This window comes from Mytilinidion resinicola (assembly GCF_010093595.1).
Source record: "Mytilinidion resinicola strain CBS 304.34 unplaced genomic scaffold BDZ99scaffold_12, whole genome shotgun sequence".
NCBI lineage: Eukaryota > Fungi > Ascomycota > Dothideomycetes > Mytilinidiales > Mytilinidiaceae > Mytilinidion > Mytilinidion resinicola.
In genome coordinates this window covers 221,122-232,883 of record NW_022985448.1, presented here as the reverse complement: position 1 = coordinate 232,883, position 11,762 = coordinate 221,122, and positions in this window count along the sequence as shown.

Below are 11,762 nucleotides of genomic sequence, written 5' to 3'. Positions count from 1 at the left end.
AGGTTAAGTTATTATTAGGGTGTAATAGTTTTTAAAAGGTAAAGTAAAATTAATTTTAGGTATAAAACGGGGTTATTACTTTTAATAGGTAGTATTAAAGTTTTAAGTTAAATATAAGGTTTTTATTTATATAAAGGAGCGTTTTTATATATAAAAGCTCTATTCTAAAAAACCTTTCTACTTATATAGCTTATAGTTTTAAGCCTTTTAAGCGTTTACCTAGCTTATAGCTTTAAGCTTTTTAAGCGCTTATCTAGCTTATAGCCTTAAGCTTCTTAAGCTATTATATAACCCTATTCTTATAATATTTTATTCCTAGATTATTCCTATTTACTAGTAGTTTATAGGGGAATTTAGAATTTCTATACGTTTTATATATAACTTTTTTAGTTCCGTAACTTAGTTTTATATAATTAGTTTTATCTACTTATTTATTTCTATAAGTACTACTGCGCTTAGGTGGTTTATATTACAGGTTATAATACTTACTTCTTTTTTTAAAGCTTTTAGCCCGAAAGTATTTTTATAGTAGGGTTTTAGATAAGTAGCTAGTAATACCCTATCTACTAGGCTATTATTATACTACTTTATTTTTTTTTTTATAATATCTAACGCCTTAAAAGCTAAGAAATATAAAAGCTATTTTACGCTTACTAACTATATTAAAGTATTTAGTTTAAAAGTTATACCTTATTCCTAGTATAAGTTTTAGAGTTTATTATATATAGTTTTTATACCTAACTCGGATTATTATATAGTCTGCGTTTAGGTGTAATAATTAAACTATAATATTACTAGTATTTTAGCAGCTACCTATAAGTTAGCGTAGTTTAATACTATATATACTTATTTCCCTGCTAACCTAGTTAAGGTAAAAACTATTCTATACTAAAAATAAACTTTATTATAAAAAGTTAGAAACTTATATAACCTTAAAGGCGGCTATAGTAAAACTTAATTATTTAAATTTCTAAAAGAAATTGCTGTATAAGTATAGTAAAAAAATAATATATTATAGTTTTAAAACTTTAGAAAAGCTTAAGAAAAATAATTAGAAAAAGGCTAAGTAGAAAAAATAAAAGTATATTAAAAGGAAAGCCTTACCTTTTTTTAAGGTATCTAGTTCTGCCGGGTTCTTTAATTTATTAAATTTTTTCTAGCTAGCTAGCGTAATATTACTATTATTTTAGGCTATTTTAGATTTTAGCGGTAAAACTACTATAGGAGTTCCTAATAGTTTACTAAACTTTTAACTAGTTTCTATATATTTTTAGAAGTGCTATATTTTTTCTATTTAATTAAGTACTTTTTTTACTAACTATACTATTAGAAATTTAGGATTTACTTAACCTTATATTTATTATTATTATTATTAACCTTAATATTATTTTCTAGCTTAGTATTAGGTAGTATAGGTTCTAGTAGTAATATATAAAAGACCGGGTATATTTTTATTCTATTAAATAGCCTAAGCTTATAGTTTACTAGGCTAATAATATTCTATATTTTAAATAGTCTAATTTTAATATAGTTTAACTTTATACTTAGTTATTTTATTTTAATATTTTTATAGAATAGGTAAACTCTATTCCTTTTTTTAAAGGTTAGTATAATACTTTAGTATTAAAAAACACGATATAATTAACTTTATAGTATTTTAGAAATATAACCTAAAAAGGGCCTTTAGGGGCTATTTAAGGCCCTATAAACAATTATACGCAGCCTTAAAGCCTTTTAAGTAGTACTAGCAGTATTATAGTAGGTATACCGCGAATTATAACCCTTAATACGCAGCCGCTCTAGTAATAGTATTAATATTTTAGGGGCCTTTAATAGAGTATTTTATAAAAAAATAATATATAACCTATAGGTCTAACGTATACTAAAATAGATAGTTTAATTTATAGAATTATTTCTATAGAACCGAACTATAAAACTTTTTATTAGAAAATATATTACTAAAACTATTCCAGTTAATATAGGTATACTATAAAAATCCTTATTTTTACTAATCCTTTTTTTATTTTTTATAAGCACGCTTTTGCCGGCACTATAAAAAGGTAATATAATAGCCTATAGGTTTATAGATAATACTAATATTTTTATATTTAGCAGAAGCACGGAAAAAAACTATAGGGCAATTAAAAGTGCGTATATATAGTATATAGATATAACAGGTTATTTCTTCTATACCTTCTAAGTATTATATACTAAGGCAGGGTATAGGTTAAGTTATTATTAGGGTGTAATAGTCTTTAAAAGGTAAGGCAATAATTAATTAAAATATAAAACAGGGTTATTACTTCTAATAGGTAGTATTAAAGTCTTAAGTTAAATATAAGGTTTCTATTTATATAAAGGAGCGTCCCTTTATATAAAAGCTCCGTCCTAAAAAACCTTTTACTTATATAGCTTATAGCCTTAAGCCCCTTAAGCTACTTTTTTAGCTTATAGCCTTAAGCCTTTTAAGCGCTTACCTAGCTTATACCTTTAAGCCCTTTAAGCTATTATATAGCCCTGTTTTTATAATATCCTATTTTTAGATTATTTCTATCTACTAGTAGTTTATAGAAAAATCTAGGATCCTTTATATATTCTATATATAACCTTTTTAGTTCTATAACCTAGTTCTATATAATTAGTTTTATTTATTTACTTATTTCTATAAGTGCTTCTATACTTAGGTTGTTTATATTATAGGTTATAATACTTACTTCCCTTTCTAAGGCTTTCGGCCCGAAAGTACTTTTATAGTAGGGTTTTAGATAAGTAGCTAGTAATACCCTATCTGCTAGGCTGTTATTATACTACTCTATTTTTTTTTTTTATAATATCCAACGCCTTAAAAGCTAAGAAATAAAAAAGCTATCTTATACTTACTAATTATATTAACGCGTTTAGTTGGAAAGTTATACTTTATTCCCGGTGTAAGTCTTAGGGTTTATTATATATAGTTTCTATACCTAACTCGGATTATTATATAGCCTGCGTTTAGGCGTAATAATCGAACTATAATATCGCTGGTATTTTAGTAGCTGCCTATAAGCTAGTTACTTTTACTATTGCTTTTTCCCTTTTTTCCGCTAAGTTGTTTAGGGCAAAAGTTATCTCGTAAGGAAGAGCAGTTGCGCGCGGAGAAATCCGCCGCCTATGCTGCTTTTTATATTACTATAGCAAAGATTAAACGCCTAGAGTCCTAAAAGGAGTTACTGTATAAGTATAGTAAGGAGATAATATATTATAGTTTTAAAACTCTAGAAAAGCTTAAGGAAAATAATTAGAAAAAGGCTAAGTAGAAAAAATAAAAGCGTGCCGAGCAGAAAGGCTTACCTTCTGCCTTAGAAACTATTAGGTATTCTTTTTTCTTTCTAGGTATACTAGGTACTGCTAGCCGTCCGTTCTATTACTATATATTCTAATTATATAGTAGTAGTATTTCTTTTCCGGATTTCTTTAATTCTTTCTAGTTAAATAGTGCGCTATTACTGTCTTTCTAGGCTATTCCGGATTTTGGCGGTAAAACTACTATAGGAGTTCCTAATAGTTTACTAAACTTTTAACCGGTTCCTATATATTTTTAGAGGTGCTGTATCCTTTCTACTTAATTAGGTACTTCTTTTACTAACTATACTATTAGGAATCTAGGATTTACTTAACCTTATATTTATTATTATTATTAACCTTAATATTATTTTCTAGCTTAATATTAAGTAGTGCGGGTTCTAGTAGTAATATATAGAAAACCGGGTGTATTTTTATCCTGTTAGGTAGCCTAAGCTTATAGTTTACTAGGCTAATAATATTTTATATTTTAAATAGTCTAATCTTAATATAGTCTAACTTTATACTTAGTTATTTTATTTTAATATTTTTATAGAATAGGTAGACTTTATCCCCCCCCTTAAAGGTTAGTATAATACTCCGGTATTAATTATAATATCTTGCTAACCTTAGTATTAGGAATTAGATATCTATTAAGAGCTATTTCTATAGCTTTTTAATATTTTTAACTAATAGCAGTGCTTTTTAGGCCCTTATACTATTAAGTTAGGGTTTTTAATACGCCTCTAGATTAAAACTATAGTTTATAAAAAAGGGTAATACCTTTATTATTTCTATAAATGCGCTATTATAGGCGAACTAGGCTATTAGTAGTAATAATACCTAATTATCCTACCTGTAATTAATATAGTATTATAGGTACTATTTTAAAGTTTAATTAAGCTTTTCTATTTACCTGTCCGTTTAAGGGTAAAATACTATAGAAAGCTTATACTTTATTCCTAGTTATATAGTAAAAGTCTGCTAGAATCTTAATATAAAAAGCTTATTTTAGTCTGAAATTATTTCCTAGGGTAGCCTATAGTTGCTAATAATATATTTTAAAAAAGTATAAGCTAGATTTTCTGCTATTAATACTTTTTAGTAAGGGATAAAGTATATATATTTAGTTAGTCGGTTTATAACTACTAATATTGCGTTATACTTTATACCTATTATAGGTTTAATAAACTATAGTAGCTTAACTATAAAGTTCTATATAATAGATTTCTATACTTTTTCCGGTATAAAGGGACTTTTTACTAGTCTGTATAGTACGTGTTATACTAACTTATTTTTTATATATTTATATTTATATACAATTTTCTCTGTTAGTTTCCGGAGTCTAGGGAAATAGAATATTCTTATAATTCTTTCCTATGTTTTTTCCACTTCCTAGTGCCCGTGCACCGGTATACTATAGAATTCCTTAATAAGCTCTTTTTATAAGGTTTTAGGTATAAATATTTTATTCTATAAAGTAATAATACCGTTTTAAATTTCTCTATATTTTTGGTTTATAGGTTCTAGGCGTAAACTTTACTAGTTATAACCTGCTAAATCCCGGCTTTTTTAATTTAGTTTTTAGGCTGCCTTAATTTATTTATACTACTTATTATCCTTAAACCTATAAGCAGCTGCTGCTTATATATAGTTAAATTTAAGGGTTTCTAAACTTTTTTCCCTAAGTATAAATTACCTAGTTTTTCCGGCTCTTTCTATATAGTTCGGCCTTTGGCTAAGTATATCTATATAAGCGTTTTTAGATCTCTTTTAGTATATAATCCTAAAATTAAAGGTTTCTAGTTTTTCTAACTATTTTACCTATTTTCTATTTAACTCCTTAGTTATAGTAAAGTATATTAGATTTTTATAGTCTGTATACACCTATATTATATATACCGCTTTTTTAAGGTAAACTTTTTATTAACTAAATACTTTTACTATAGCCAGTAGTTTCTTATTATAGATATTATAGTTTAGCTTAGCTAGGCTTAGCTTTTATAAGTAGAACGCTATAGAATATAACTTCCTTTATTTATCTAGTTAGTTAAGTATTGCTTTTAATACTTTATTTAATATATTACTTTTAATAGTAACTGGTTTCTATAGATTAAAGATTGCTAATACTAGTTTTAAGGTAAACTGTGCCTTTAGTTTATTAAATACGCTCTGCGCTTCTAAAGTTTATTTATACTTAATATCCTTTTTAGTAAGTTCTATAAATAGCTCTATAATTTTTAAGTAGCCCTTAATAAACTGCCTATAGTAATTAGCTAACCCTAAAAATAACTATAGTTCCTTTAAATTTATAGGTTCTAGCTATTTTTAGATAGAGAACACCTTGCTTTCTTCTATCTTAATCTGTTCTAGACTAATAACGTATTCTAGGAATCCGACTTTCTACCTGTAGAACTTATACTTATCCGGGTTTATTATAAAGTTGTATTCTTTAAGTTTTTTAAGCACCTTTTACACGTGTATTTTATATTTACTTAGCGTTTCTAAGTATATAAGGATATTATCGAGGTATACTACTATAAACTAATCTAAGTAGCCTTTTAGCGCTAAGTTAACTACTGCCTAGAATATTGCTAGCGCGTTAGTAAGCCTAAATAGTATTACTATATACTTAAAGTATTTATATTAAGTTTTAAAAGCCGTCTTTTACTCTTCTCCTTTTCTTATTCTAATTAAATAGTACCCTTTATATAGGTCTATTTTTATAAAGTACTTAGCCTTATATAGTTAGTTTTTAAGTTTGGAGATTAAAGGTAATAGATAGTAGTTTTTAATTATAATTTTATTTAGTTATCTATAGTCTATATAAAGGCGTAGCTTGCTATTTAGTTTCGGAATAAATATTATAGGGTAACCTGCGGGCAATTCTAATAGTCTAATAAATTCTTACTTTAGGTTTTTTTCCAGGTATTTTTTTAGTACTTTTAGCTTACTCTAGGCTAGTAAATAGATTAGTCTAAACTGCGGTTATTCGCCTAGTACTAGAGGAATATAGTAATCCTAAAGTTAGTGCTTTAGTAGTATATTCTAAACCTTTTCTATAAAAATTCCTTTAAATTTATTATATTTTTCTAGTATATTTAGTGCTTTTACTGCCTTAGCTAGCTACCGGCTGCTTAGGGGTCTAGGCTACTATTAGCTTACTACCCTATTTTCTTTTTAGGCTTTTTTACCTTTTAAGGTATCTATATTAATATTTTATTTTTACTTAGGCTTATTCTAGCGCAGGGTGCCCTTTAGTCCGCTTTCTAATTAGATCTATACCTTACTAAACTTCTAATTAACTTAGGAGTTATACTACTTTAGCTATAGTATACCTAAAATTATATTATATTTTACTATATCTATTATATCTATACTAATAGTTTTCTTATATTTTTCTATCTATATAACACCTAGTTAAGTTTCTATAGTTACCTGCCTATTACTATATTATATAGGTGTGCTATCTACTATATATAGTTTATAAGGTCTGTTTTTCTATTACTAGAAGATCTAGTTTCTTTTAATAAAGTTATAGAATATAAAATTTCCCTGCACGCTACTATTTAGCAGTACTTTCGCCGGGTTTCTACTAATTTTAACTAATAGAATTATATATCTATAGTTCTAAATAGGAATAGAGTTAGGCTATATTACTAGGTTTCTTTTTTTTTCTATAATATAGGCTTTTCCTACTAAAGTAGTAATAGTTACGGTTTGTATTTTTTCGCCTTTAGCTGCTCTATAGAACTCTATTCTTAGCTACTCTAGCCGTTCTATTACTTAAGCGCCTGCTTGTTTTTTAGCTATTTTTATAGCTAATAGTTCGCGTGTTTTATTTTATAATATACTAGATATAAGTCCTAGTAGTATATTCGCTAGTTTTTACCTTTTCTATATTCTATTAGGTACTAAGGGTCTAGAACTATAGTAGCTATTTCTATAAGTTTATCTTTTTTACCTATAATATAGTGCTCTATTTCCTTAAACAGTACTAGTTGCGTAATAATATAATATCTTGTCTAATATAGGTACTATCCTTAATATTTCTTATATATTACGTGCTTATTATATTTATCTTTAATATATAATACCTAAAATATTTATCTATAAAGTAGGTAGTTTCTATCCAGCTATTTATTTTCCTTATTATAGATACCTATTTTACTAATAGAGTATAATACTCTATAGATCTCGGTCTTTATTTATCTTTTATATAGCTCTAGTAGTTTTTACTCTAGTTTAATACTAAATTCTCTATTACTAGACTATTTTTCTAGTTTATAATCTTTATTACTATTATAGTACTTCTTACTATTCTTAACAGGTAATTTATTATCTAGTTTTTACTAGATATTACGGCTTAGGCCTTCTAATATATCTAATCCTGCACAGGTTTCTACGCTAATAGTTGCTATTATTAATATCCTTGCGGCTGCGGCTATTCTTACTTCTTTTTCTCTAGTAAGCTATTCTATAACTTTTTTTATAGCTTTTAGGAATTAGTAACTAGCTAGTGCTTTTAGCTCTGCGCCTGCTATAGCGTTTTTAGCCTTTTACGCTTTTTGTCCTTTATTAAGGTGTGCGAGAATTTCCCTTGCGCTTTATTTATACGTGGCTATAACTCTATTAACCTGTGTTTCCGTATCTAGTAACTTAGTTTTACTATTAGTTTATAGCTTAGGTATATTTATTTAGGGTTCTAATCGCGGTTTAATTATCTAGAACGCCTTATTTATTTCTAATAGGTAGTCGATTTCTATACTCTTAACTTCTATATTCGCGTAGTAGTTATCTATAGAATTGCTGTTATACTTTTTATTCCTTATTATAGTAATAGTATATCCCTTTGCCTTTTATATTAAATAGTACCTTATTACCTACTTATCTAACTAATAGGTAAAGTAGTTGTTATTATAGCACGCAGTCTATAATATAGAATTATAGCGGTTTATATTTAGCTTTACTATAACTGCTGCTGTTCGGGTGTTCTTAGAGCACTTATTTACGAAGTATTCTTATTCTCTATATAATAGGCATGCGCTATTACGCTTTCTATCTTACCTTTTTTTTATCGGTAATTAGTCTACCTTTCTAGTTATTGCGTTGTTTTATAATATTAATTTCTATGCAATCTCCGTAGTTGCGGTTAGTTACTCTTAGTTTTAGTCTAGCTAGTTAGGCGTAGGAGCAAAGTCCCCTTTTATCTGCCCGTTCTAATTATTATTTATACTATTAACTGTTAATCCGTATTACTATTTCCTTAAGTTTATAAAGTATTAAAGGCCTTTTACTTTATATAATTTTATCCTTAATATTTTCTTTAAGACCTTTATAGTACTATACTTATAGAGCTTTATCTTCCTATAATAGCTTAGACGCGATTTGTATAAATTCTAAAGTATAGCGGCTAGTTAAGCCCTTTTACTTTAGAACTGCTATTTTCTATTCTACTGTCCGTTTTTTATTAGTATTTCTAAAGGTTATTTACAGTGCTAACTTAAAGTATCTGTAATTGCTAAATATAATATTAGTTTCTAGTTTCTAATTATCTATATTAGCGTTGCTAAGCTAGTCTATAAGTATTAGGTTAAACTAGTTAAATACTTTTTTTTTTTAAAAAGGTGGCTGCTATATAGACCTTATCTAATTTAAATTTAAGGTTGCTTTAGTTCGTGCGCAGGTATAGCCTTATCTGCGTTATAAACGCTTATAAAGCTCCTCTTTCCCTAGTAAACTCTTCGGGTTTATTTATCTTATAGCCTTTATAGCTAACTATTCTACTAGTAGTAAGCTTTTTTTAAATAGTCTAGAGATTCCCCTATAGGGCCGCAATTTCTTTATCCTTAGTATTACTAGCTTTTTCTAGTACTTATAGCTATATAAGTAACACCTATATATATATTGCTACCTTAGGTATTATTAAAGTTAGTCCAGCAGTTATACTGCCTAAAAAGGTTAGTAGGGCTATTCTAATTAATCGTTTATATACAACTCCTTTAATATAGCAGTGTTTAAAGTATAATAGGTTGTTTTTTCTATACTTTCTAAGTGTTACACACTAAGGCAGGGTATAGGCAAGTTATTATTAGGGTATAATAGTTTTTAAAAGGTAAGGTAATAATTAATCTAGATATAAAATAGGGTTATTACTTTTAATAGGTAGTATTAAAGTCTTAAGTTGAATATAAAGTTCCTATTTATATAAAGAAGCGTTCTTATATATAAAAGCTCCGTCCTAAGAAACCTTTTTACTTATTTTACTTTTAGAACTTATAGCCCTTAAGCGCCTTAAGCCCGATAAGCGCTCGCTCGGCTCTATACTTACTTTTCTCTACGAGCTTAATAAGCTATTACGTAACCCTATCCTTATAATATCCTATTTTTAGATCGTTTCTATCTACTAGCAGTTTATAGGGGAATTTAGGATCCCTATACGTTCTATATATAACCCTTTTAGTCCTGTAACCTAGTTCTGCGTAATTAGTTTTATCTGCTTACTTATCTCCGTAAGTGCCTCTGCGCTTAGGTGGTTCGTATTACGGGTTATAATATTAAGGTTGCTCTAGTTTATATGCAGGTATAGTTTTATCTGCGTTATAAACGCTTATAAAGTTCCTTTATTACTAGTAAACTTTTCGGGTTTATTTATTTTATAGCCTTTATAGCTAACTATTCTACTAATAGTAAGCTTTTTTTAAATAGTCTAGAGATTTCCCTATAGGGCCGCAATTTTTTTATTCTTAGTATTACTAGCTTCTCCTAGTACTTATAGCTATATAAGTAATACCTATATATATATTACTACCTCGGGTATAGTTAAAGTTAGTTTAGTAGTTATACTGCCTAAAAGGGTTAGTAGGGCTTAGTAGGGCTATTTTAATTAATTATTTATATATAACTTCTTTAATATAGCGGTGTTTAAAGTATAATAGGTTGTTTTTTCTATACCTTTTAAGTATTATATACTAAGGCAGGGTATAGGTTAAGTTATTATCGGGGTGTAATAGTTTTTAAAGGTAAGGTAAGATTAATTTTAAGTATAAAATAGGGTAGTTACTTCTAATAGGTAGTATTAAAGTCTTAAATTAAATATAAGGTTTCTATTTATATAAAGAAGCGTTTTTATATATAAAGCTCTGTTCTAAAAAACTTATTTACTTATACAGCTCTTAGCCTTAAGCCCCTTAAGCGTTTACCTAGCTTATAGCCTTAAGCTTTTTAAGCGCTTATTTAGCTTATTATTTTAAGCTTCTTAAGCTATTATATAACCCTATTTTTATAATATCTTATTTTTAGATCGTTTCTATCTACTAGCAGTCTATAGGGGAATCTAGAATCCCTATACGCCCTATATATAACCCTTTTAGTCCTATAACCTAGTTCTATATAATTAGTTTTATCTACTTACTTATTTTTATAAGTACTGCTACGCTTAAGTAGTTTATATTACGGGTTATAATATATAGAAGAAAACTACAGGGTAATTAAAAGTGCGTATATATAGTATATAAAGTAGGCGAAAAAGTATAGTATAGTATTTACCCTGGATAAGTATTACTTTATATACTTTATAAGGCGTTGTTTAAATATAGTAAATATAAAGGCTATAGTAAATATCTAAAGCTTTATAAAGGGCCTAATTATAGAGCTCTATATACTTAAAGTTTAGGTAAACTTTAAACTTAAATAGGGCCTATATATACGTATTATAAAGGAAAAGGCTATAGTATAAATAGAAGCCTTTATACGGCTAATAGTATTAATATAAAGCGTAAGCTTCTAAAAAGCATAGTATATATACTTAGTAGTTATTAGGCCGGTTCTTATATATAGGTATACTACCTAGTTTCTAACGCTAGGTATAAAGAAATAAATTAGTAAAGTAAAAATTAAATAACTTAAAATAGCCTAGAACTACTTTTTTTATACTATTATAGGGGCGTATAAAATAATAGATATTAAAACGCTTAAATATAAAACCTTTTACCTCCTTCTAAGGCTTAAGCTAGAGGAACTTATAGTAGCGTATATAGACTGCACGTATGCAGGCTAGGCTAAAAAGTATATTAAAACTATATACTGCACTATTAAAAACACTATTAAAAGATACTATAAGCCTAGGAAAACGCCTAAATATAAGCTAAGCCGGTGTAATATACTAAAGAGGCTTATAGTTAAGGCTATAGCACTAGCCCTAAAGTATAAAGAGCAGTTAAATAACTTATATAAGCTCTTAAAATAAGAAGTAATATAGGAAGTATATAAAAAAAGGTAGAGGAATAAATAGAAGGCCTATAGAAAAAAATAAAAGGGCCTTTCTATACTAGCTCTTAATATAAAATAGAATAAAAATTAGGCAACTAAATACTATAAGCTTATAAAAGTAGAAAGCTTAATTATTACGCTTTTATAAACGGAATATATAGGGCTTAATA